Genomic DNA, 26102 nt, shown 5'->3' on the forward strand with positions numbered 1-26102 from the left:
CTGAAGGCAGAGGGACAGAGAGAAGCAGGCTCCCCACTGAGCAGGGAGCCTGAGGCGGGTTTGATCCCAGGACCTTGAGATCATGACCCAAACTGAAGGAAGAGGCTTAACCCATTGAGCCACCCAGGTGCCCCAAGAAAACATAATCTACCAAGCCTGTATCAGATAATCTCATAGCATATCTTAATAAGACTGCTTTACATTTGTGTAGTACTACCTGTTTATGAAGCACTGTCAGCTTTTAGCAAACAGCACCTCTGTGCTTCCTCACCCCAGTGTGGTAGCAGTTTAGTTACACGGTCCTCAATTTACAGATGAAATTGAGACACCAAGAAGTTAAGTGTGTTCATTTGTTCAACAAGTCAGCCGCTTTTCTGGGAGCCATGTTTACAGTAATGAACACGGCAAAGTTCCTGCTCTCACAGAGCTCACTCAGTGGTGTGTTTGTAATACTTAACAACTGGCTCTGTGCATGTAGGTTCACCAGGAATGTATGAATTAATATTCTCCTTCAACAATTAATACAAAAGTGAAATAACAAAGAGGTAAAACGAATGACTTCCTTGCTAAATTAATAGTTTTCAAATATTAAAAGAATGTTTTCTCATTTTTTTTGGTGCTATTCACAATGTAACAGCCACAGACAATGAACTACTAACCTTTCCTGCATCACTCTCTTAAGCTTAGATAACCAATGAAACAATAAAACCCTGATTTATAGAGTTCATTGATTTCAGTGCTATAAATTCTACCTTGACCAATTTTATGCTAGCAATACGAAGTTACAGAACGCAGAGTTGGGGAAAAAGGCACAGCATTATATAGTGATTATATATATCATTATAAGGTATTTCCACCATATGGATACAATGAAGGGAAATAACCTTAACAGCATAGGTAATCACACAATCATACAAAACAGAGATGACTTTTGAGTATATATTATATATTTTTTAATATAACCTAACTTTAAGTTACATAATTTAATTTTTAATAGTGGCTGTGTTTTTCTTTTAGATTTTTTAAAATTTTAATTTTGATTTTAATTTTTTTTAAGATTTTATTTGTTTGACAGAAATCACAAGTAGGCAGAGAGGCAGGCAGTGGGCAGGCTCCCTGCTGAGCAGAGAGCCCGATGTGGGGCTTGATCCCAGAACCCTGAGATCATGACCTGAGCTGAAGGCAGAGGCTTTAACCCACTGAGCCACCCAGGTGACCTAATTTAAATTTTTTCTTAAAATTTGACAGAGAGAGAGAGAGAGAGATCACAAGCAGTCAGAGAGGCAGGCGGGGGGGGGGGGGGGGAAGCAGGCTCCCTGCTGAGCAGAGAGCTTGATGTGGGGCTCAATCCCAGGACCCTGAGATCATGACCTGAGCTAAAGGCAGAGGTTAACCCACTGAGCCACCCAGGCGCTCATAGTGTTTTTGTCAGCTCACAAAAGGCAACTCACAGAACAGGAGAAAATATTTGCAAATCATATATCTGATAAGGATTAATATCCAAAATACAAAAAGAACTCCTACAACTCAACAACAAAAATTAAACAACTCTATGAAATTGATGGGCAAAGGACATGAATAGACATTTCTCCAAAAAAGATATGCAAAGGCCAGTTAAAGCACCTTAAAAGATCCTCAACATCAGTAATCACTAGGGAAATTCAAGTCAACACCACAATGAGATACCATTTCACATCCACTGGAATGGCTATTATTTTGAAAAACAAAAACAAAACAGAAAATGCCATGTGTGGAAAAAGATGTGGAGAAACTTGAGCCCTCATACACTGTAAAGTGGTTTAGCTATAGTGGAAAAAAGTATGGTGATCCCTCAAAAATTAAACACACAAGTAGGATCCAGCAACACACTTCCAGGCATACACTCAAAAAAACGCAAAGTAGAGACTTGAACAATATTGTAACACCAACGTTCCTAGCAGCATTATTTGCAGCACTCAAAAGGTAGAAGCAACCCAAATAGCCATCAATGAATGATGTGACAGACACATGCGGTATATACATACAATGCAATTATTCAGACTTTAAAAAAGAGTGAAATTATGATGCATGTTACAGCACAGACAAATCCTACGCTAAGGGAAATAAGCCAGACACAAAAGGACAAATATTGTATGATTCCACTTGTATGAGGTAACTGACTAGAGTAGTTAGATTTATAGACAGAAAGTAGGATAATGAGGAGTAGGATAGAGAGGAGAAGGTGGGTTATTGTTTAACAGACATAGAGCTTCAGTTTCAGATGATGAGAAGCTTCTAGACATGTACCGTGGTGATGGCTACACAGTGTGAATGTAAGGAATGTCACTGCAGTGTAGACTTAAACATTATGAAAATGATAAATTTTATGTCATATATACTTTAACACAATAAAAAAGAGGGCCGTAATTCCGATCAAAATTCCACCAGTATTTTTCAAAGAGCTGGAGCAAATAATCCTAAAATTTGTATGGAATCAGAAGAGACCCCGAATTGCTAAGGAAATGTTGAAAAACAAAAACAAAACTGGCGGTATCACGTTACCCGATTTCAAGCTTTACTACAAAGCTGTGATCACCAAGACAGCGTGGTACTGGCATAAAAACAGACACATAGACCAGTGGAATAGAGTGGAGAGCCCAGATATGGACCCTCAACTCTATGGTGAAATAATCTTCGACAAAACAGGAAAAAATATTCAATGGAAAAAAGACAGTCTCTTCAATAAATGGTGCTGGGAAAACTGGACAGCGATATGTAGAAGAATGAAACTCGACCATTCTCTTACACCGTACACAAAGATAAACTCGAAATGGATAAAAGACCTCAACGTGAGACAGGAATCCATTAGAATCCTAGAGGAGAACATAGGCAGTAACCTCTTCGAAATCAGCCACAGCAACTTCTTTCAAGATATGTCTCCAAAGGCCAAGGAAACAAAAGCAAAAATGAACTTTTGGGACTTCATCAAGATCAAAAGTTTCTGCACAGCAAAGGAAACAGTCAACAAAACAAAAAGGCAACCCACAGAATGGGAGAAGATATTTGCAAATGAAAGTACAGACAAAAGGTTGATATCCAGGATCTATAAAGAACTTCTCAAACTCAACACACACAAAACAGATAATCATATCGAAAAATGGGCAGAAGATATGAACAGACACTTCTCCAACGAAGACATACAAATGGCTATCAGACACATGAAAAAATGTTCATCATCACTAGCCATCAGGGAGATTCAAATTAAAACAACATTGAGATACCACCTGACACCAGTTAGAATGGCCAAAATTAGCAAGACAGGAAACAACGTGTGTTGGAGAGGATGTGGAGAAAGGGGAACCCTCTTACACTGTTGGTGGGATTGCAAGTTAGTGCAGCCACTTTGGAGAACAGTGTGGAGACTCCTGAAGAAATTAAGAATAGAGCTTCCCTATGACCCTGCAATTGCACTGCTGGGTATTTACCACAAAGATACAGATGTAGTGAAAAGAAGGGCCATCTGTACCCCAATGTTTATTGCAGCAATGGCTACGGTCGCCAAACTGTGGAAAGAACCAAGATGCCCTTGATGAATGGATAAGGAAGATGTGGTACATATACACAATGGAGTATTATGCCTCCATTAGAAAGGATGAATACCCAACTTTTGTAGCAACATGGACAGGACTGGAAGAAATTATGCTGAGCGAAATAAGTCAAGCAGAGAGAGTCAAGTATCATATGTTCTCACTTATTTGTGGAGCATAACAAATAACATGGAGGACATGGGGAGATGGAGAGGAGAGGGAGTTGAGGGAAACTGGAAGGGGAGATGAACCATGAGAGACTATGGACTCTGAAAAACAACCAGAGGGTTTTGAAGGGGCGGGGGGGGGGGGTGGTGGGGGGTGGGAAGTTGAGGAACCAGGTGGTGGGTGGGAGGTTGAGGAACCAGGTGGTGGGTAATAGGGAGGGCACATACTGCATGGAGCACTGGGTGTGATGCCAAAACAATGAACACTGTTATGCTGTAAATAAACAAATAAAGGAATTTTAAAAAAAAAAGTTTTACTTAAAAATAAAAGCAAAAAAAAAAAAAAGAGGGCCATAAATAAATTAATGAATATTCTGATGCTTAAATTATTAAAAGTCTCAATATTACTGAAAATTAAACAGATTTTGTGAGTCAGGACAGGCTGGTTCCAGCAAGCCTGCGAGCTTAATAGGGAGGGCTGAGAGAGATTGCTCAGGGTCATACATGAAATGGAAGAGCCAGCCCTGACTCTAGATTTTCTATTTCCACACCAGCATCCTGTTTTCCACATAAGCAGGTAACTCTCAGATTGGTGTCGCAAATTCTGAAGTGTATGTGTTTATTACAGAATGGCAGTACGGTAATCAGGAAAATGACCTGAGAGGGTAAGCTTCAGGAAGTGTTTAGTTTGAAAAAAATGAACAGGGCAAGTATCAGAGAGCCAGAAGATGGGATAATAGGTTTAGGAGGAAGTCAGAGGTCCGGTTGCCTGTTAGCTCTGTATATATGCAGTAATGTTGCAGGGCGGAGGAGGGGGGTCCCACAAAAAGCCCCCTTCTTTGGGCCTCACCAATTGTGTATACACTTGGGCTGAGATGAAGGGTTTCTGAGAGATGTCCCTACCTTCTAGATGTAGCTACTACCTGGACAACAGATTCCCAGGGATATCTTCACCTCCCCTAATTTCCCTGGGTCCCCAGTGCCTCCCATCTGGAGGTTGTCATAAGACCTGCTCAGATGAGGCATTACAGTGACAGCCTGACAAAGAAGTCCTGAGCTATGATGCTGACAGATACATTTCACTCAGAGAAAATAACATGTACCAAGTCTCAGAGGTGAGAATAAGAAAGCCAAGGTCTTTGGACAGCAAACTGCTTTGCCAACTCGGAGGCAGTAATAGGTGTGGAGCACCCTGACCTGCATGATGAACTCGTCTCCCTGTGAGAAAGATGCTGTTTCAGCTCAACGTCTGTTCATTTCTTTCTCAGAAGTAAGTTCCTCCCTCAACTTAAAAGCTGTACAGTGAATTTTTAAAGGCTCTTTTAAAGGAAATTGGACTTATTTATGGTCCCCACACATTCTCAACAAAGCCATGATCCTGCCAATGGTATAAAAATGAAATCATAAGGGGGAATTTGCAAATATAAACTTTTTTGAGTATATAACATTTACAGTCTTGGAGTTTCACTCTTTACTAATATTAAACTAGACACTTTTGAGAGCTCAAGTTATTTCCTGATTCTAAGTTATAAGAGCATTAATACTTTCAAGACACAAAGGTAATATTGAGTGGATTTCTGAGAATCAGCAAGATACCAACATAGAAAACATATTTACCTACCAGGGACTCATTTTCCTCATTTAATGGCTGGTCTAACAATGTCTGCCATGCAGAGTTGTTGTGGGGAAAAGAAGAGAGTATGAAGTACATACAGAACCTAGCAGTAAGTAAGCATTCAGTACATTGTGACTGCTAGTACCATTATGCACATAAATGTTTAATTCAATAAATATTTGTTTAGACATGGTCTGGAATCTAGGTTATGTTACATCTTTTATTTCAAGTTATTAAATATTCTAATCATAGAGAAACAGAAAAAGTAACATGTCTGGAAGATCATTTATTTTAACTCCTTATGAGTTTCAGCTGTATAAAAATACCACAATGGATCCATTCCCCCAAATCGCACTGGCATTGAACATGCCCCCCTGGGAGAACTCCTCTACGGTACATATCTAGAAGTGGAGCTGCTGGTCGCGGAATATGATCATCTTTGCATCACAAATTACTCTCCAGAGTGGTATATTATTTTCTTTTGTATCCAACACTGTAGGAGCATTCTCATTTACCAACACTAGATGTCAGGCATTTTAATTTTTGCCAACAGTATGTGTATGAAATGGTATCTCACTGTTTTGACTTGTATTTCCCTTATTAGAGGCTGAGTATTATTTCATGTGTTTTTGCTTATTACAGTGTTCCCCTTCAGTAAACTCCCTGTTCATGTACTTGACTCAATTTTGTAAATTAGGGAATTGGTCTTTTCCTTACAGATTATACTCTGGCTCTCAATCCTTTGCCAGTTACATGTACTATAAATATCTTTTCCAAATCTAGTACTTGTCTTCTTAATTTTGTTTATAGTGAACTATAAGAATCTGTAAGGTGTAAAGGATTAACATTTACCTCATATGATAAAAAATATACCTGAAAGCTCCTAGTCAAGTGTCAGACACAGATAAAATATTCAGTAAAAGTGTATCTCCACCATGCCCCCTCCACTCATAACCTTAAGAAGTTAATAACTGAGTAATAGTAAATAGTAACTCTAGACTCAATTTCCTTATTTGTAGAAGTGAGATAATAATAATAATAATTATTATTATTACTATTATATCCTCAATTTTCTAGTTTGAAGAAGTGGGATAATAATAAACTCACAGAATTACCATGAGGTATAGTATTTAGCCCAGGGGCTGGCAAACAGAAAGGTCTCAACATTTAGTAGCTGCTTTCACTGTCATCATTATTAGGAGAGGTACATAATATATATATAATTAGAGCAAAATATCATCTATCATATATATTATATATAATGTAATATATATTCTATATCTATGTATATATAATATAGAGCAAAATATCATAAAAACTCTCTTTGAGAAAAGTATTAATTCAGTGTTACCAGAATACAGAGATGAGAGTGATAATGTCCAACTGGGGGGCCAGTGTAGAGTGCAGGAGACTTCATGGAGGAAATGGTATTTGAATGGGCCTTGGAGGAAGATAGAAATGAAAGACATTCTAGCAAACAATAGAGGCATGGAGATGATGCATACACAAATCTCCAGTTTGCCAAGGTATGGGGTCAACTGAGTAAGTCAGACTCAGGAAGTGAACATTTGTTTTTCAGGTTATCAGCATAGTCTGTGCACTAAAAGGTGCACTAAAAGGTAACTCATGACTTAATTAGTATTCTGAGTATAAATAGGAAACAGTGGTGGCTTCCGAATAAATTCTGGGACATAGGACCAGTGGATGAATTACCTAGAGAAAAGCACATTAAGAGACTAGGAGATAATACACGTGACTGGAACAGAGAAAGCAAGTAGATGGAGATGCCGCATGAGTGACAGGCAAGGGCCTACTACTCTGGAGAGCCAGGTTTGTGGCTGCTCACTTAGTGTCTTTCTGGGGCTCAGCAAGGTATGATTTTCTTCTTTAAACAGGATCAGTTCTAAAATCTGACCTAGAAATAGTACAGCCTTTACTCGTTGTCTTTGCTTATACAGGCCCAGGCAGTCATTGTCAGCCTAACTTTTTTGTTTTTTGGATGAAATAAATTTCATTCAGTATGTTGTATCTTGAACAAAATGTGCTCCACTTACCATCTACGTTTTACATACTTTTATTTTAAAACAGTATTTGTATTAGCATATACTAGCTAATTTATGGCTGAATTCCTTATGTTCTGTCTAGGTTTTTTCCTTTCCAACATTTATAGCATATGATCAATTACTTTAAAAATGATGAGGTGTTACTGTTCTCTTAACAGTGTAGAATTTATTCACGACACAACTGACTTGCAAAGCTGTTATTAGATCCAGCTGTAAATTTTATCCATCACACACATAAAAAATTTGTCTGTCACCACCAAGTATCTGGTCAGGACTGTTACTTTTTTTTCTTAGAAAATCCCAGGTTTGAACATAATGGAATGCTTTTTTCTCAAACAGAAAACAGTGGGAAGTTTTGTATACAAAACCAGAAATGGCAGCAGGGAAATTCCAATCATTTAGACCGTGGAATGTTAGTTTTTTTGTTTTTTTTTTTTAATCCATTTATTTGTGTTTGTGAGAGAATGTGCACAGGCATGTATGCATGCCGTGGGGAGGAGCAAAGACAGAGGGAGACAGAGTCTTAAGCAGACTCCACGCTGAGCATGGAGTAAGCAGGGCAGGAACTAACCACCCTGCGATCACAACCTGAGCCAAAACCAAGAGTCAGGGGGAGACAAACCAAGAGAGACTGTGGACTCTGAGAAACAAACTGAGGGTTCTGGAGGGGACAGAGGTGGGGGTTGGGTGAGCCTGGTGGTGGGTATTATGGAGGGCACATATTGCATGGAGCACTGGGTGTGGTACATAAACAATGAATTCTGGAACACTGAAAAGAAATTTAAAAACAACAACAACAACAACAACAAAAAACCCCACAAGAGTCAGACACTTAACCAACTGTTCTACCAGGCGCCCCACCTCAAGGATTTCTAAAGGAACAAAGCTACTACATTTTCTCACTTTTAAAAAAATGTATCGGCTGGTGGTGGTTACCATGTGTTGCACAGATGTAGCTAAAGTGATCACTGTGGGACCAACAGTTTTTTCCTCATTGTCTACTATCTCTTTAGTTTGCCTCTGGCATAAGTAAATAAGCAGCAAGTGCATTCATCACTAAATAAGTTTTACATGCTTGCAAATTTCTAAAATACAATAGAATGAAAAATAGTAAGAAACCTTGCTGCTTGTTGGAATCTGAGCTAAATTACTTGCATCCAAGCAATTAAGGACAGAAAGGATCCTACGGTTTGCCATAAAGTGTGGACCATGTCTCTGGGATCAAAATACAGAATTCAGGGTGCCTGAGAGCTCAGTTGGTTAAGCATCTCCCTCCGGCTCAGGTCACGATCCCAGGGTCCTGGGATCAAGCCCCACATATGGCTCCCTGCTCAGCGGGAAACCTGCTCCTCCCTTTCCCACTCCCCCTGCTTGTGTTCCCTCTCTCTCTGTCTCTCTGTCAAATAAATAAATAAAAATCTTTTTTAAAAATACAGAATTTACCTCTCAATGAGATTAGTGCCTTCTTCTCTAGATCATGTCTCTATAACAACCTCAAATGATACTCAAAATGATACTTTCTATCTTTTAATAACTACTTTCTAATTTTCACCTGGATGTGCTGTACTCCTAGCATACATCACCATTTACTCACACAGTAATGATTACTTCTTTTCAGAGCAAACACACCAAAATAAAACAAACACAATAACAAAAGCCAAAACCACACAGCTTAAGGTATTTTCTGTACAAAGTTCCTCTCTTTAAGGAACATGGCAGTATTTTGAAAGAATTAAGATGCTTTATTCTTTTGCCCTTCTGAATGAATAACCTTCACCCAGTCTGGCTTAAGGCATCTATCTGCTTAGGGAGAGATTATGATTTATTAGAGAAGGAAATTAAATAGAAGGAAGGAATTGACACTTGGCTTTTAATATGCAAAAGATTATGGAGTATATTTGTCAGCTTTGCTCTAGTAACAACTAACCCCAAATCCCAGTGATTTACAGCCACAAAATTTTATTTCTTACTTATATTACTATATTTGGCCACTGGTCAGTGTCAGCTTTACTGCTGTTCAATGTGTCTTCTCATCCTGTGACCTAGGCTGCCACTCTAAGGGCAGAAGGAATAGAATAAGAGGGCTAGTAGAAGCCTACATTGACTCTCAAAGCTTCTGTTCAGATGTGGCCTATATCACATATATTCATTCACGTGCCTTTGACCAAAGTCCATCATATCTAAGCCCCATATCAATAGGGCAAGAATGTGTACTCCCTCCACCAGGAAGTTGTGCAAGTCATATGGCATCAGAAAGGGAGAGCGAGCAATTGCACACAGCAGTATGATCCACAACCTGCAGGGCGATGGTAGTCATGCAAGCCAAGTTGTCTTAAGAGAGACTTTTCTAAAATCCTTTATTTCTCCCTTTGCTATATCAACCAGCAAGTCTACACAAAAGAGAATGTGGAAAAGACATTCCACCCAACCATTCAGCCACATGAGGCCTATGAAAGGAGGACAGAAGGTCAAGAGAAAGCCCAGTCCTTCCAGACTCTGGGAAATGAGGAGCAGGGCAGCAATGCCATTCTGATTTCCTGGAATCAGTGTGTTAAGCAAGTGAGGATGAAACCAACAGCAGAATACCTGCTCTGTCTTCATATTTGTTTGGGATTCTAGGACAAGATCAGCTCTCAGGTGGCCTCTACCAAAACATGGGACACAGACAGAGTTACTCAGTGCTGCCTTAGGACTGAGAGAGAAGAACCTGAGGTTTAGCTTTCCTGAGCTCCCATTGTTCCCATAAGGTGTGCGACCCATGGAAGCCAAGATGAAGCCGAGTTAGCTGAGCACTACTGGATTCTGGTCAAGCAGCCTGGAAATATGGTTTCAGCCATAAATGCCGGGAGAGCAAGCAGCACTCAGCAGGGTGAGGAACACAGTACCCAAGACCCAGAGACAGGCAGGTCCATCATTTATGACACTGTTGCAAGGGAGTGTTTGAATTATTGCATCATTTTAAGTTTCAACCCTGGCTGGATATTCAGGTAATTTGTCTGCATTGCTAATCAGTGGGTAGGAGCTCAGGAGGCAGGCTGTAAGATATTGGAAAAATAAAGAAGCTACATTTTCTCTGAGGAAGGCTCAAAGAAATAGACTGAACTTCTTTTCTTCTGCTCACCATGATATCTGCTGTTCTGACACAGTGCCTGATCTAAGCAGGTATTTAATAAATATTCACTGAATGAAGGAGTAAATGAGAGGCCATAAGAGAGTTGAACTGGATACACTGGTAAGGCTGTCAGAGAGCTACCAGGCTGACTGAATGAAGAAGATATTGCTTCTTTTTGGCGGCAAGCCAACCGAGTCCCCACTTCACAACTAAAACAAGCTTGTAACTATTATGAAATGGCTTCTGTCACTATATTTAACTTATGTTTTGTTCCATGTTCCCTTTGGACGACACAGCTGCACCCTTTTGCCCCAAGAAAAATATATGACTAGAGGTAGAGGATTTCAGTTACAGCTCAAAAGCAGCAACTGTTATGGAACCAGAATGGGTGGTATCTGAACCAATAAACTAACTTTTAGTGGCAACTTGGTCTTATCTGCCCTAAGAGAACTCCAGTGTTGGGCCGCTGAACATGTAGACAGTACAGTGGCTGGGATTCATAAACAGAACATCCTTGGAAATAACAGGGAAAACATGGTACATAAAATACAAGGTTATGCAGAATTGAGGTGAAGCCATGTGGTAATGCAAACACTGTAACTTCCACAATCAACCGTGCTTCTCAACATCCTTCCTGTATATCAGAATCATCAGTGGAGCTTTAATAGGACAGGTGCTCGCTATTCTATTCAGTAGGTATGGGGGGCCTGGGCAATACGAACTTTGAGAAGCCCCCCAGGTAGCTCTGGTACATAGCCGGAGCATTCTGCGAGAGAGAACACCTGAAGAACCATGACGAGTAAATGCCGAATGAACTAATGAATGAAAAGGCTCCAGGGGATTATAAATTTTTCAAAAGCATGGACTGTATCTTATTTATTTTTGTACTGCAGCCTCCAATGTTTCTTGTAATGAATGAATAATTGGATGAATGAGTCATAAACACTCTACCTTGGTAGCCTGATCTCTCAGGAAGGCTTAAACTTGGAAAACAAACAAACAAGTTGATAGCTGATGTTCATTCTAAGTGTGCACTTCCTTAACAGAATTCCTGGCATAATTTTCTTTTTTCTTTTTTTTTTTTTTAAGATTTTATTTGAGAGAAAGAGAGCAGGGGCAGGGGGGAGCAGAAGAGACAGAAGGAGAAGCAGGCTTCCCGCTGAGCAGGGAGCCTGATGCAGTACTACTCCATCTCAGGACCCTGGGATCATGACCTGAGCCAAAGGCAGATGCTTAAGTGACTGAGCCAGCCAGGGGCCTTCCTGGCATAATTTTAGACAGACTAAATGAGAATGAACCTATGTGATCACAATAACACGGATTTTTATTTATTTATTTATTTTTTAAAGATTTTAATTTATTTATTTGACAGAGAGAGAGATCACAAGTAGGCAGAGAGGTGGGCAGAGAGAGAGGAGGAAGCAGGCTCCCTGCAGAGCAGAGAGCCCGATGTGGGGCTCGATCCCAGGACCCTGAGATCATGACCTGAGCCGAAGGCAGCGGCTTAATCCACTGAGCCACCTAGGCGCCCCAATAACACGGATTTTTAAAATTTTTAATGAAATTCATTTCTGTTGAACTGGGATGCTGGGGGAGGGGCAGAGGAAATTGGTGCTCTAATATGATCTGCCCAATGAAATCCTACATCCAAGACAGGGTATGAAGAAGAGCAGAATCACCCCCTTCAGCTCTCTACTATTGTTCATATTTATATTTATTTTTCCTTGAGCAGCCATATAAAGTACAATTGAAAATACCTAGTGTTACTGATACCATAAATAATATAACTGAGCATTACTTTGTGAGAATGACTCCAAAACCCTGGGCAAATGAAGCAAACACAGATTGGTTTAGTGAAATTTCTAGCTCCCCGTAAACTCTATTCTCAAGCTTTGTGGAAACAGAAATTTTACTGGGAAAAAGCAAGCAGTTTTTCACTTTCTAAATCTTTCGAGTTAAATGCTAATCATCACAGGAAACTCTGCCTGTTAAGCGAGGCTCAGTGACACCACAGATCCCACTCTATTTCCCAAAAAGAGAAGGTGAAGGGGGGGGGAGGAGGAGGAGGAGGAGGAAGAGAAGGAGGAAGGGAGGAGAACTGGCACGGTTTTGCTGCGTGGAGAGTCCAAGGGAGATTCTACAGTCCTCTGCCACACTCACACTTGAGGGTACATGAAGGGAGGTTGGGGGAAGCAGCAGACAGGGCATACTGAACCAAAGAATGTGAAGTCTGAGGTGAGAGAGAGAGAGAGGAATGGTCTGGAGGTAAATGGGGAGAAGGAATCTATTCTCTGTTAAAATGGTAAACTGTAGGGGAACCTGGGTGGCTCAGAGGGTTAGGCTTCTGCCTTCAGCTCAGGTCATGATCCCAGGGTCCTGGGATTGAGCCCGGCATTGGGCTCTCTGCTCAGCGGGGAGCCTGCTTCCTCCTCTCTCTCTGCCTGCTTCTCTGCCTACTTGAGATCTCTGTCTGTCAAATAAATAAATAAAATCTTAAAAAAAAAAAAAGAAAAAAAAGGTAAACCATTGCCAAAGCATTCTTTCCACAAGTTTTCCAAAAGGGGCCAGTAAAACAAATACAAGAAGAAGCCCCGGAAGCATGGGGGAGATTTGTTAGTTTGACTGAGTGTCCTAATCACAAGTCTTGGCAGAATGATCAGACACACCCACAGGCTTGACAACCCCTGTGAGGAGTGCTCTGGGCTGGCGCCTGCCTGTGTGGACAAGTACTACACACTCAGCTACCTACCTGGCTGACACACGCTATTACAGTCGGTGGTGTAAATGACGGTTGTCTTTGAACTACTTGAAATAAGCAAGAATATCAAGTTCTGTCCAGGGTCCCTCTTCCAAGGGGGGGGGGGGGGGCGGGGAAGCTGTGGGTATTATAGCTATTTCATTCTTTTTCTGTGAAAATGTAAAAACAAAATTAATAATATTGTTTTGTTCTATTTTGTGTACTCCAGTATTTGGTTGCTATTTCTATGGTATTCTCCAATCACCTTACAACTTAAGTTTAATATTACCAGAATGTTACAGGTATTTGAGAAACTAGAGACAAACAGCTTTTGTTTTTCTCAAATGATTACTCTATCCCAGCTTTAAAGATCATATGGCCAGAAGCAGACTGATTACTAACCAGGTCCCTTGGATGCTTTTTAAATATTCAAGCAGGCCAGAAAATCGATCACGGATGCTTTTTGAAGTGATGATAAAAAACAAATTCTCTTTTAAGAGATAAATAAATAAATAAATATCACAAATGACAGTTTTTATACCAGCCTTTTTCTTGACATGGCATCAGTGAGCTCTAGCCTTTATATTTTCATATATAGTTATTAAAGTTTGCATTTGTATATTCAAGCGAATCTTTCATGTATCTCATTATTTCCATTTGCTTTGTAAGAATTTTCTCTCAGAGAGGGAAACAAGTCATAAGAGACTCTTAAAGATAGAGAACAATCTGAAGGCTGATGGAGGGAGGTAGGCGGGGGATGGGCTAGATGGGTGATGGGCATTAAGAAGGGCACTTGTTATGATGAGCACTGGGTGCTGTAAGTGATGAATCACTGAATTCTACTTCAGAAACCAGTACTGCATAGTATGATAACTACCAAAAATCTAAATTAAAAAAAATAAGAATTTTCTCTCAGAAAAGTACATAAGTAAATAATTATATTGAAAGATAGTTTTAGTTCTGAATTTCAAAAGTGGAAGGAGAAAAGGCACTAGGATGTAATTAGAATGTAATGATTAAAATCATAAGGCACTACAGTTACAGTCATTGAGTTCACATTCTGGCTCTGACACTGGGTGACAACTGGGTGACTTCGGGCAAACCATTTAATTTCTCTAGGCTGAGCTTCCTCTATAAAATGGGGGGGAAATTGTTGTTCCTTAAAGATTATGGAAATTAATTAAGATCATTCATGTTTGGACCTTACACAGTGTCTGAAATCTAGTGTTTAATAAATGGTCATTAGGATTCATTCTTACCTATTTGATCTAGAATATACATTTTCCCATGCAGCACTTATATCACACAGGGGAGAGACAACAAGACACAGACACTGATTTATCTAATCCCGGTGGTCAGAAAGATTCCGGGACTTTGCCTGGTCACACAGGGTTCTGGAATTTGGCCAGGCTGCTGCACTGAAACTGTTATACTTGTTTCCTTGACAACAGTCTGGGCTTGAAAAAGATCCCAATTTTGATAAGCAAAAGTCAATGAAAAATACCCTCTTCAGGTAGGTGTCTAATTGAATCTGGTCTACTTGAAAAGTACAGTGATAGAAATTACCACAGCAGGATCTTAAAAGGTCACTGATCATGCAGGGATGACTACTGTTCATTCAACCCTCCTTTTCCAGCAAGGTAATTTATTTTTCTAGGCCTTCTGGTTAGAATTATAGGACTAGTCACTTACAGCTTTTTTACTCTGACCAATGTCCATGTATTTTCCCTGAAGGCTCACTTCACCTACACTTGAGTTCACATAATTCCTTTTTTCCTTTTTTCTTTTTTCTTTTTTTTTTTTTGAGAGAGAGAGAGAGAGAACACATCCATGTGGTGGGGTTGGGGGTAGAGGGAGAGAGAAAATCTTTAGCCGACTCCACACCCAGTGTGGAACCTGACATGGGACTCCATCTCACAGCCCTGATAGCATGACCTGAGCCTAAATCAAAAGTGGGGTGCTTAACTGACTGAGCTAACCAGGCACCCCAAGTTCACGTACTTCACTTACTTCTGGTAAACTGAGTTATACTCATCTCGTTTGCCACCAATTAGCACCTGTTTCTGCATCAGCTAATGTTGTAGTAAGGGATTATGGAGAGAAGGCGACATTCTTTTTCATGTCCTTTGGGGGTTAATGGGTTTATCTGCCTATCTGTCTCAGGAAAATACTTCTCCCTTACTTAGCATTGTTTGGGCCAGGAAGATGTAGGGCTTGCCTCTTCCCCTGTCCCTCTATTCCTGCCCCAATCCCCATAACGAATCCTCAGTAACTTCAGCTGCTTTTAGATTTAGCTCTTTCTTAGGGATGCTCTGAAACTTGAGAGCTAAGGGGAATAAGGGAATTGAAGAAGCCATAGTCCAATACTGGTGAGCTCTGTACCAGGCTCAGCCTAGTTCTAACCTAGTCACCGATTACTTGTAAAGTAGATTAGGAGTCTATTTTTCCTGTACCCACATCAGAAAACTGTATCTCTACCTCATCCCTTGTCCCCTCTTCCGGTTACCTCGGGCCCTGAAGCTGAGTCCCTGAAACACTGAACATTGCTTTACTCCTAGCCTTCAGTCCCTGTTGCTAGGCTCCAGACTTCAGTCCATGACCTCTGTAGGCTGCAACCATGCTGTCGCAGTTGACTCTTCTAAGGCTGGCCCGATTTATGAGTCCTCTGTCCCGTACCCAGCGGACACTCCACATATACCTGTGGTTTTACATTTTTGTTGTCTTGCTAGTTCATGCTGACACAAAGCCCTTGACAGAGACTCTCATGGAATCAACATTCACTAAGCAACGGAACCAACCTTGCAACAGGCTGTGTATGTACCACTTGGGCTTGGTCTGAATTCAAATTTTGCACACTTCTACATCTGGAGCATTTTCCTAAGTGCTACTCTGATGGTTGTTGCGGAGAAGCAGCCCTCCAGACTCCGCACGTGCATGACTGGCTGTGAGCCGGGCGCGCAGCACCCTGGCTGACTGCAACTTTGGCGTTTGTGAGAACGTCTTTTGCCAATTCTTCTGGCATCTGTTTGAAGGTGTCAGAATGTGTTTTACCTCCTAAAGAACATTTTATTTCTTGTCCAAAGAATGTCTGTTGATGATTATCTGCCGAGTAGTGTTGTTAGTGTACTACAGAGAGAATTCAGAGACACTTTTGGATCTGCCCTGTCAGTGATGTGCAAGTCCCTGGATGTTTCCCTTGTCAGAGGTTGGTACACGAGTGCATTTTTCTTTGAACTAACTGCCAATTGAACAACGTGGATCCTATTTCCTAAAAATCTCTATTTTCTGTTTGTGTGTCACAAAACCTGAGAAGCCCTGTGTCGTTCTCAGGCATCTCAAAAAGGTGATGTCAGTTCAGTACTTTTTAATTCATCAGCTAAGAGGCTTTTATTCTGTCCTTAAGCCAACTCAATAGGATGACTCAAAAACGTCACATGCATGTTCCTGACAGACCTTCCGCATAGTAAACTCCCTCTAAAGGCAAGGCTTGGATGAACTAAGTGAGAAATGTATGTTGACCTAAGAGAAGCCTCTGGCCAGAGAAACTGTGTCACATGTCACAAAAATTAAAGCAATAGCTCCTAATACGGCATTGCCTAGAATGTGCAGTCAGAGAGCACTTGTCAACAGGATTAGAACAACACCAGAAATGCCTTACTCCAAACTCTGCTGTTTGTTTCAGGGAGAACAATACTTGAACCTGTGTCAGAGGAAGAGAGGGCCTTTCTCCTGACCAAGGGTGAACTTGTCCTGAGTTATTTCGAATACATTTTTTTTTCCTGTCTCCTCTAGAACGAAATTCTGATAAGAACAGATACTACACTTGATCTTAGCCAAAAGGCCGAGAAGCGATTCTAGAACGAAATTCCATTCATCAGTCCCCTCTTCCCCATCACTCATATACCTCCTCAACATTCTCCTATCTTTAAATTTAAAAATAAAAACCAACCACACAAAAAAACCTATATGGGGACACCTGGGTGGCTCAGTCAGTTAAGCATCTGACTTTGGCTGAGGTCGTGGTCCCAGGGTCCGAGGACTGAGCTCCACATCAGACTTCCAACTCAGTGGGGAGCCTGCTTCTCCCTCTCCCTTTGCCCCACTCTTTGCGCTCTCTCTCTCTCTCTCACTCAAATAAATAAATAAGATCTAAAACAAAACAAAACCCTACTTGTATTCTGGATCCCTTCTATCTAGTATTCTGTCCCTGTCTTTGGAGACAGTGGAGAGCAGTGGCTGAGTGTGGGTCTTTACAGCCAGACTGTCTGGCCTCAAATCCCCGTACCCACATGGCTGTGTGACCATGTCGTTATTTAACCTGTCTGTACCACAGTTTCCTCATCAATAAATGCGGATGATCACTGCACTTTAAAGTGATCTCTGTAGGGGCGCCTGGGTGGCTCAGTGGGTTAAGCCGCTGCCTTTAGCTCCTGTCATGATCCCAGGGTCCTGGGATCAAGCCCGGCACTGGGCTCTCTGCTCAGCAGGGAGCCTGCTTCCCTTTCTCTCTCTCTCTCTGCCTGCCTCTCTGCCTACTTGTGATCTCTGTCAAATAAATAAATAAAATCTTTTTTTTTTTTTAAAGTGATCTCTGTACCTTATCATAGTTATGAGGAGGACTAAACAAGATAATACATGTCAAGCACTTAGAAGAAAATATCAAACTCTGATGTTCATGTATACCGGGTAGTTGAGTAGATTCTCTTGGATTTTGCTAGTAGAAAACAAAAGGTCGTATCATGTGTAAGTAATGATGTTACTCTTGTTTCTTTCTAAGCCTTACACTTGTTTTATTTTGTGTATGGGCTTCCACACAGTGATGAGGAGAAGCAGTGCTGGGCAGCATCTCTTCTTCCTGGCTCTTCCACTCAGTGGCCTGTTTTAATGAAGACCTCTGCTCCACTCTGTCCCTGCAAGGTCTGTCAGAGGCCAGTCATGACCGCCTTGTTCATTTCAACAACCATACTTCAGTCATCATTTTCCCAGTCAGGCATCATTCAACATTAACAACTCCAACTTTTCATGGTTCTTAACTCTTATTCCCTTTGTGTCCCAAGAATACATACTCTTGCTCATCTCCTACCTCTCTGGACATTCTGTCTCAGACTCACTTGGTGACACTTCCTCTCATGGCCCCCTAAATATAACTATAACACAAAGCTCACACTGCAACTCAGATTTGGAAAGAAAAATAAAATTCCTCTATTTTGTTTAGAACTAATCTAACTTTCCTCCCAAGCCTACAACAATCATTGCTTAGTGGGGGAAAAAATAGCTGAACATCTGACCCAGTTTAAAGTGTCATCTTACCCAAATATTTACAAAATCCTATTAGGTAAAATTCAGAGTCTCTTGGATCACTTTGATCACACTCAGATGTGTCCAGGAAGACTTTTGTCCTCCAAAATGATTACAAGTGGCATTACTGAATCATTAACAAATTCTATCATTTTGCCTAACTATATTTCAGTTTAGTCTTAGATTCTTGGATATGGCATTTTTGGCAAGGATTCATTTTCCTGTCATGCCGTCTTTTGTAACATAAAAGAAATGGCTAATAAGTTATGGCAGATTCACTTCCACCTCTGATGTATCTTGTTTTCTGACTATGCTTACATGATTCATACCAAAAGGCTCCTCAATCCACACTGACCACAGTTAAAACACTTTAAAGTGGAAAAAAGACAATGGGGGAGTAGAATAAGAAGTTGACTATGCCTACATATATGTGTGTGAGTATGTCTGTGTGTGTGTGTGTAGGTGTGGGTGTGTGTGTGTACATATACATACATATACCCTTTTTAAAAATTTTTTAAAATTTTTATTTATTTGACAGACAGAGATCACAAGTAGGCAGAGAGGCAGGCAGAGAGAGAGAGAGAGAGGAGGAAGCAGGCTCCCTGCCTAGCAGAGAGCCCGATGCGGGGCTCAGTCCCAGGATGCTGGGATCATGACCTGAGCCAAAGGCAGAGGCTTAACCCACTGAGCCACCCAGGTGCCCCCATACATATGCCCTTGAAGCTCAACATGGGAGACCAGAAAATTTGTTAAGAAAGATCAATGACAATAAAACAGTAATAAATAGTAATAAATACTATTATTATTACTACTATTATATTATAAATAGTAATAAAGACTATTATTCCTCTACAGACAGTGATACAGAAGGAGGAGAAACAAAATGGAGATAGGAATGGTCAGAAAGGGGATTCAGTGCGTAAGAAAGGGGCAGAAGGAGAAGAGTTGAAAGTTAAAATATGGTATTTGTTACCCACTCTTTGATGTGAGAGCACAATGCTGGCTTTAACATCAGGTCAAAGCACTATCTGACTACTGGGAGATACAGTCATTCTTCAGCTCACGAACAGGGCTTGAACAAGGCCTGTTGCCATTTGTCACTCTGTCACCAAGAGTTCAGTGGAATTATTCTCTTTCTTCTTTATCACCATTCATAGCCCTGTAATGTTATTAAACTACTCTTCTGAACTCAGCTTTGCAGTAATCTCAATTATTTGAGAAACACGCAATACCTAGCATAACACCCTGCACAGAGTAGGCACTCAATGAATAATTAAAAGTAAATAAATAATTCTTGAATAAATGAATGAATGAATATGAATGGAATTCTCCTTTCATTGAAGAGGGAAGTGTCTTATTCTTCCCTTCTTAAATGTTCCCCCAAAGGAAAACATTTTAGTATTTTTAATTTTGCTCTTAACAAACAAGGAGAAGCCAAAAGTAAAAGGGGGAGAATGTAATAAATTGCTACAAAAATCCTAATACATTACACTAAGAATGGAGGTAGGGGTGCCTGAGTGGCTGGGTAGCTGACTCTTAGTTTCAGCTTAGGTCACGATCTCAGGGCCCTGGGATTGATCTCTGCATCAGGCTTTGCATTCAGTGAGGAGTCTGCTTAAGGATTCTCTCCCTCTGCCCCTCCCCACTTGCTTGTTTTCTCTCTAATAAACAAATAAATCCTTAAAAAAAAAAAAAAGGAATGGAAGTAGACAAATCACACAATCCAACAAAAATAATTTTTGAAGACAAACAATGGAAAATGCATTATGATCTTTACGGCTCCAAGGACATTTTCATATATTTCTTTACATTTCCATCTTTCCAAATTTAGTATACATTTCCATCTATTTCTTTAAGGTTAACACATCAAATTACCGAAGCCAATTGCAGGCAAACAGAAAAGTACAATGGACCACACAGAACGGCTCAAGAGGCTAATATTAATTTAATTTTCCAATTTTCCTTCCTAGAAGCTTTCTGGTGTTTGCTACCTTATGCTGGATTCTGTTGATCCTAACACTGAAATACAATGTTGGTGTAATTACTTGTATAAGAAGAGCAGTAGTCACCACAATTTTTAGAAAAAGTTCCTAATCTTTTCACATTTTTCAGTGTTTTCAAATTTTTGGAAATAAAACAATATATAAATTTAATACATTTGGAAGTTTTAAGATTAGTCAAACTCAGTTTCCTTTAATTTAAAAGCATCGGGACCTAGAGCATCCATGTACCCTAAGAAAAGATTATCCCATAACTTTTCCACACCCATACTAGCTGGAACCATTCTTAAGAAGACATTTATTCAAATTTTGCTCTATGTGTCTAGAATGCCAGAACCATCTTTGCTGTGAGGACAACAGCTTTATTGAGATACACTGTACACACTATTAAATTCACCTTTTAAAGTGTACAAGTCAGTTTTGCAATCATCAGCAAAATCTAATTTTAGAACATTTTTGCCTCTCTTAAAAGAAACCCTATATTCATCACAGCTAATTTCCACTCCTCCAACTGCAACCCACTGTCACTACCAGCCTGGGTAACAACTAATCTACTTTCTATTTCTAATGGAGGTCCTTATTCTAGACAGTTCACATAAATGGAATTATACAATATGTGGCCTTTTGCATCTGCCTTCTTTTACTTAGCATGGTTAAAGCCATGTTCTAGTATGAATCAATATTTTCTTTTTATTGCCAAATAATATTCTATTATATAGGTATGCCAGATTTTATTTATTCATTTCTCAGTTGACAGACACTTGGGTTCTTTCTACCTAGTTAGAATATTATGAATAAAGCTGCCATTAACATTTGGGTACAAGTTTTTGGGTGAACACATGCTTTCACCTCTTTTCAGTATATACCTAGGAGTGGTATTGCTGGGTGGTAATGGAAACTTTTTGTATACTTAAGGTTTTTTTTTTTTTTTAAAGGTTTTATTTATTTGACAGAGAGAGAGAGAGAGCACAAGCAAGGGGAGGAGCAGAGGGAGATGGGTAAGCAGACTCCCCGCTGAGCAGGGAGCCTGATGCTGGGTGTGATCCCAGGACCCTGAGATCCTGACCTGAACTGAAGGGAGACATTTAACCAACTGAGCCACCCAGGCACCCCTGTATATTTAAGTTTTTGAGGAATTGCCAGATTCCCTTCCATACTAGACACATCATTTTATATTCCCACCAAGTTTCTCCACATCCTCACAAGGTTTGTATTGTCTATTTTATTATTATTATTATTATTATTAGAGCCATCCTGCTGGGCATAAAGTAGTATCTCATGGTGGTTTTTATTTTAATTTCCCTAACAACTAACCATGTTGACACACTTTCATGTATTTTTTGGCCATTTATATGTATTATTTGGAGAAATGTCTACTGGAATCCTTTGCCTTTTTTCTATTGGGTTTTGTTTTAATCACTGAGTTCCTTTTTTTTTTTTAAGATCTTATTTATTTATTTGAGAGAGAAAGAGAGAGATCATGAGCAGGGGCAGGGTGTAGAGGGAGAAGCAGACTCCCTGCTGAGCAGGGACCACCCCCTCCCCCTGGCCCCCAACGATGCAGGACTTGATCGATCCTGGGATGACTTGAGCTGAAGGCAGACGCTTAACTGACTGAGCCACTCAGGCGCCCTCATTACTGAGTTCTAACCATTCTTTTTATATTGTGAATACAAGTCTCCTATCAGTTATATGAGTTGCTAATATTTTCTCCATCACATGGGTGGTCTTTTCACTTTCTTGATGGTATCATTTGCAGCACATGAATTTCTTATTTTGGAGAAGTCTAATGTACCTATTTTTTGTTAGTTGTGGTTTTGGTGTCATAGTAATACTACTTTTTACTATAGCTATATCTCTAGAAATCCACTGCTAAGGCACTTTGTAGTTCTTGGGGGAAAGGCGTTATGCATGATTGTTATTGCTTATAGTTTAAAAACTTGGGTCATTTTTAAAAACCAAATTACAATAATGCAACTGACAGGAAAAACCCTTCAAAAGATGGTTGAGATGTGCTATCAGCTACCTCTTGGTAATTCACAGAAATGTGGGAGAGCGCCCATATGACTGAAATCCACAGATGATATACAATATTTCTTTTAGCTATAGTTTTAACCTCCTTCATCAGAACCCTGACAGGAGTTACTAAGAAGTAGTAACTTGTTTGAGTTTTACTTCTCCTCCCTGAATCTGTACCACCATCTGGTAGAGATTTCCACAAGCCTTAAAGCTGACCGAAGAAGAAGGGCAAACAAGAGTACAAGCAGGCTGAATAAATCTGAAGCTGGACAGTGGGCTCCTAACAACAACAAAAAAGAGTACTTTTAATGAATAAAGGACTGGCTTTGCTCCTCCCTACCATATTCTAGCCTTTGGAAAGTCACCGTGAAAGCCTTTGTAAATAATGTATTTATAAGTAATGTATTTGTTGAGATGCAGAAATGGTAAGTGACAGAATCAAATTAACTAACTCATCAACTAAAGAATCAGCTTGGGTTGGGGAGATAGACATAGACATTAGTTTTATACCACATTGTAAGAAGCAATAGATAAAACTAAATGTCTTTCCTTCCTCCCATCTCGGCATTTGCAAATCCTTTAGTCCTTCAACAAATGTTATTTCATACCTACGTGCTAGAGGTATATAAATTAATCATATATAACCCCTGACTTAGAGGAGTCTGCAAATATTTATGACAAAGTCAACCTACTCCTTACTTCATGAGACTTTCCCAGAATCCTCCATTTTGGAGTAATCTCTTCCCTTATCCATTTTGGATAGCACTTTATCAACACCTCTACTGGAAAGTTATAACCCTCTAGTTTATGGTATAGTTGTTTATAAATGCATCTTGTCTCTAGCACTAAACTCTAAACTCCTCGTGGGCAGGATTCGTTTATAAATTGCCTACCTGACTAGCACGTCACGCTGTGCATGACACACAACATATTTTAGTCGAGTGGATGGAGTTTTTTTTTTTAATTAAATTTAGAAACACCATTAGAAGATTAATATAAAGCCATGTCTTTCACAAAAAATTACATCCATGAATTGTTAATGCATAAGCTTATTACCTTAGTCTGGAATACCAGCTATTCTAGTTCCATATAAATGATTTCTTCTCATCTTCAGCAGTATGCCAAAATGGGGGTGGTTACATTTTTAGAATATTTCAGCTTAAGAGAAACTCAAAATACTAAAAACAAAAAAGAAAATTATGGGGAAGTTATACTTGGGGGTATCTGATGACTAAACCCTATCTTTCTTTTTTTCCCTTGAATTTAGAAACTTTCCCCCAAATCTCCCCCAATTGAGCAATAGATAGCAAACAATTACATCCTAAATTACTTCTTGTTGACCCTGAAATTCCAGAGTCATCTTTAACTCTTCCCCACCTTTCATCCCCCAATAGTTTATATATTTAACCACCTTTTAAAAAGTTTCAGTAATTTTTTTTAAAGTTTAAAACCATTTTAGAGAAATAGAAACTTGGAAGGAAAATACACATATCCCACAACCAGTTTCTTTTCCTATTATTTACATCCTAAATTAGTATGGTATATTTGTCACAATTAATGAGCCTGTATCGATATGTTATTTTTAACTAACATTCGTACTTTATTCACATTCCTTAGCTTTAACTTAATGTCCATTTTCTGTTGCAGGATCCCATCCAAGATATCACTTCACATTTTGTAGTCATGTTAGCTTAGGCTTTCTTGGCTGTGACTGTTTTTTAGGTTTTCCTTGTTTTTAATGATCTGGACAGTTTTGAGGAATATTGATTGGTCAAGTAATCTGTAGAATGTCTCTCAGTTGGGATTCATCCGAAGTTTTTCTCATGACTATGCTGATGTGGTGGATTTTGGGGAGGAAGATGATTCTCATGACATCATATCAAGGGTGCATATTACGGACATTATTTGTCACTGTTGATATTAATCTTTACTGCCTGGCAATTTATTGCCTGTTTGTCAGATTTCTCCACTGTAAAATTACTCTCCCTCATGCTTTCCATGCAGCACACTTTGGAAAGAAGTCGCTATATGCAGCATACACTTATGGAGTGGTGATTAATACTCCACCTCCTCGAGGACAAAGTACAAAATAGCTACATAAATTATTTGGAATTCTTCTGCAGGAGATATTTGCCTGTTCATCCCCACTTATTTATCACAGATTTTTCTATTCTCTCCTATTTATTAATTTATTCAGTCATTTATCTATATCAGTACATACTCATGTATGTTTATTTTATATGATACAATAATACTTTTTTTGTGCTTGAATTCTTCCAGCTGTGACCATTGGGAACCCATTCGTTTGGATCTTATGTCTTTAACATAAACCACCATTGTATTTCTTTTAAGTGCTTCCTTACTTTCTGGCACTACACGATGCCCCAGGCTCATATTGTATATTTCCTGCCCCAGTCCTAGAATCAAGTATTTCTCCAAAGATCTTTAGTTCCCTCTCCTGAAGAAAGATAGCAGGATCCCAAAGCTGTGTGCTATATACCTGAGTACCATTCTCTCTACAGCCATTTATTTCTACACATTTCTCTCCACTTACAGAATCAAACTGTTGTTCAAGCCACCCTGAGATAGAGCGTAGGAAGGATACTAGAGACCAGCAAACCTTTCACTCTGGTCTTTGGGAAGCCCTACACTTAGGGATCTGTTTCCGTCTCAATAAAAGACACGGGCACCATTTCTTACATGTGGTAAAGAATTATGCTTCATTCAACACTTACCTAGTAGTACACTTCTTTGTCCTCTATAAAATCATAGAATGTTAGAAAAGGCTTTAAAGCATATCAAATCCATTCGTTCACTCATTCACAAATATATATTGAGGAGCTACCCTGAATTGAGCATGATCCTATAGAATGAACATGGAACAGTACACAAAGCCAGACACAGTCCCTGACATCAAGGAGCTTATGGTCTGCTGACAATGGTGAATATTTATTTTAAAATATCACACAAATAATTTTAATGATGCAACAGTGCTAAATGCATAAAAGGTAAATGATAGAAGAGAACACTGCAGAGAAACAAAATCTGCTATGGATTAGGATTCAGGGACGGTTTCCCTAAAGAAGCTAAACTCTGGTAGAGTAGGTGGGAGCTAGAAGCAGCAAGAAGACAATTCCAAACAAAGGGAAAGCACAAGCAAAGGTTCATGGCAGGAGGGAATGTAATACATTAAAAAGCTCAAAGAGCTGAGGGAACCTAACAAAAGGTGAGCGTGGATGGAAAGCAGAGACTAGACTACATGTCCTTATCAGCAATGGTAAGGATCTGGTCTTACTTTAAAGAGGAATAGGAAGTTTCTGAAGTAAAGCTCATTAAGATTTTAAGTAGGGTGGGGTGTCTATTGACATGTTGAGATTTGTGTTTTACAGAGATCATTCTGGTCACTGGGTAGAGAATGGATTTTTGGTAGGCAAGAAGCTCCAGGGAGAGGTGGCCAGTCAGGAGGCCACTGGAGCAGTACAAAGAGGTGATACTTTAGAACTTGGACAGGAAGTGTCGTCCTGG

General features: G+C 39.7%; 1 protein-coding gene and 1 pseudogene across 4 annotated transcripts in view; both read right to left on the reverse strand.

The window, feature by feature from the left end:
- The window catches only part of FRMD5 (FERM domain containing 5), a 320051-nt gene that overhangs the window by 140449 nt on the left and 153500 nt on the right, over positions 1 to 26102 (reverse strand). The gene's annotated exons all lie outside the window — the stretch shown is intronic.
- On the reverse strand, positions 16995 to 17113 carry LOC123945230 (annotated as a pseudogene).

This window comes from Meles meles, chromosome 6, assembly GCF_922984935.1.
Source record: "Meles meles chromosome 6, mMelMel3.1 paternal haplotype, whole genome shotgun sequence".
In the NCBI taxonomy this organism is placed as follows: Eukaryota; Metazoa; Chordata; class Mammalia; order Carnivora; family Mustelidae; genus Meles; species Meles meles.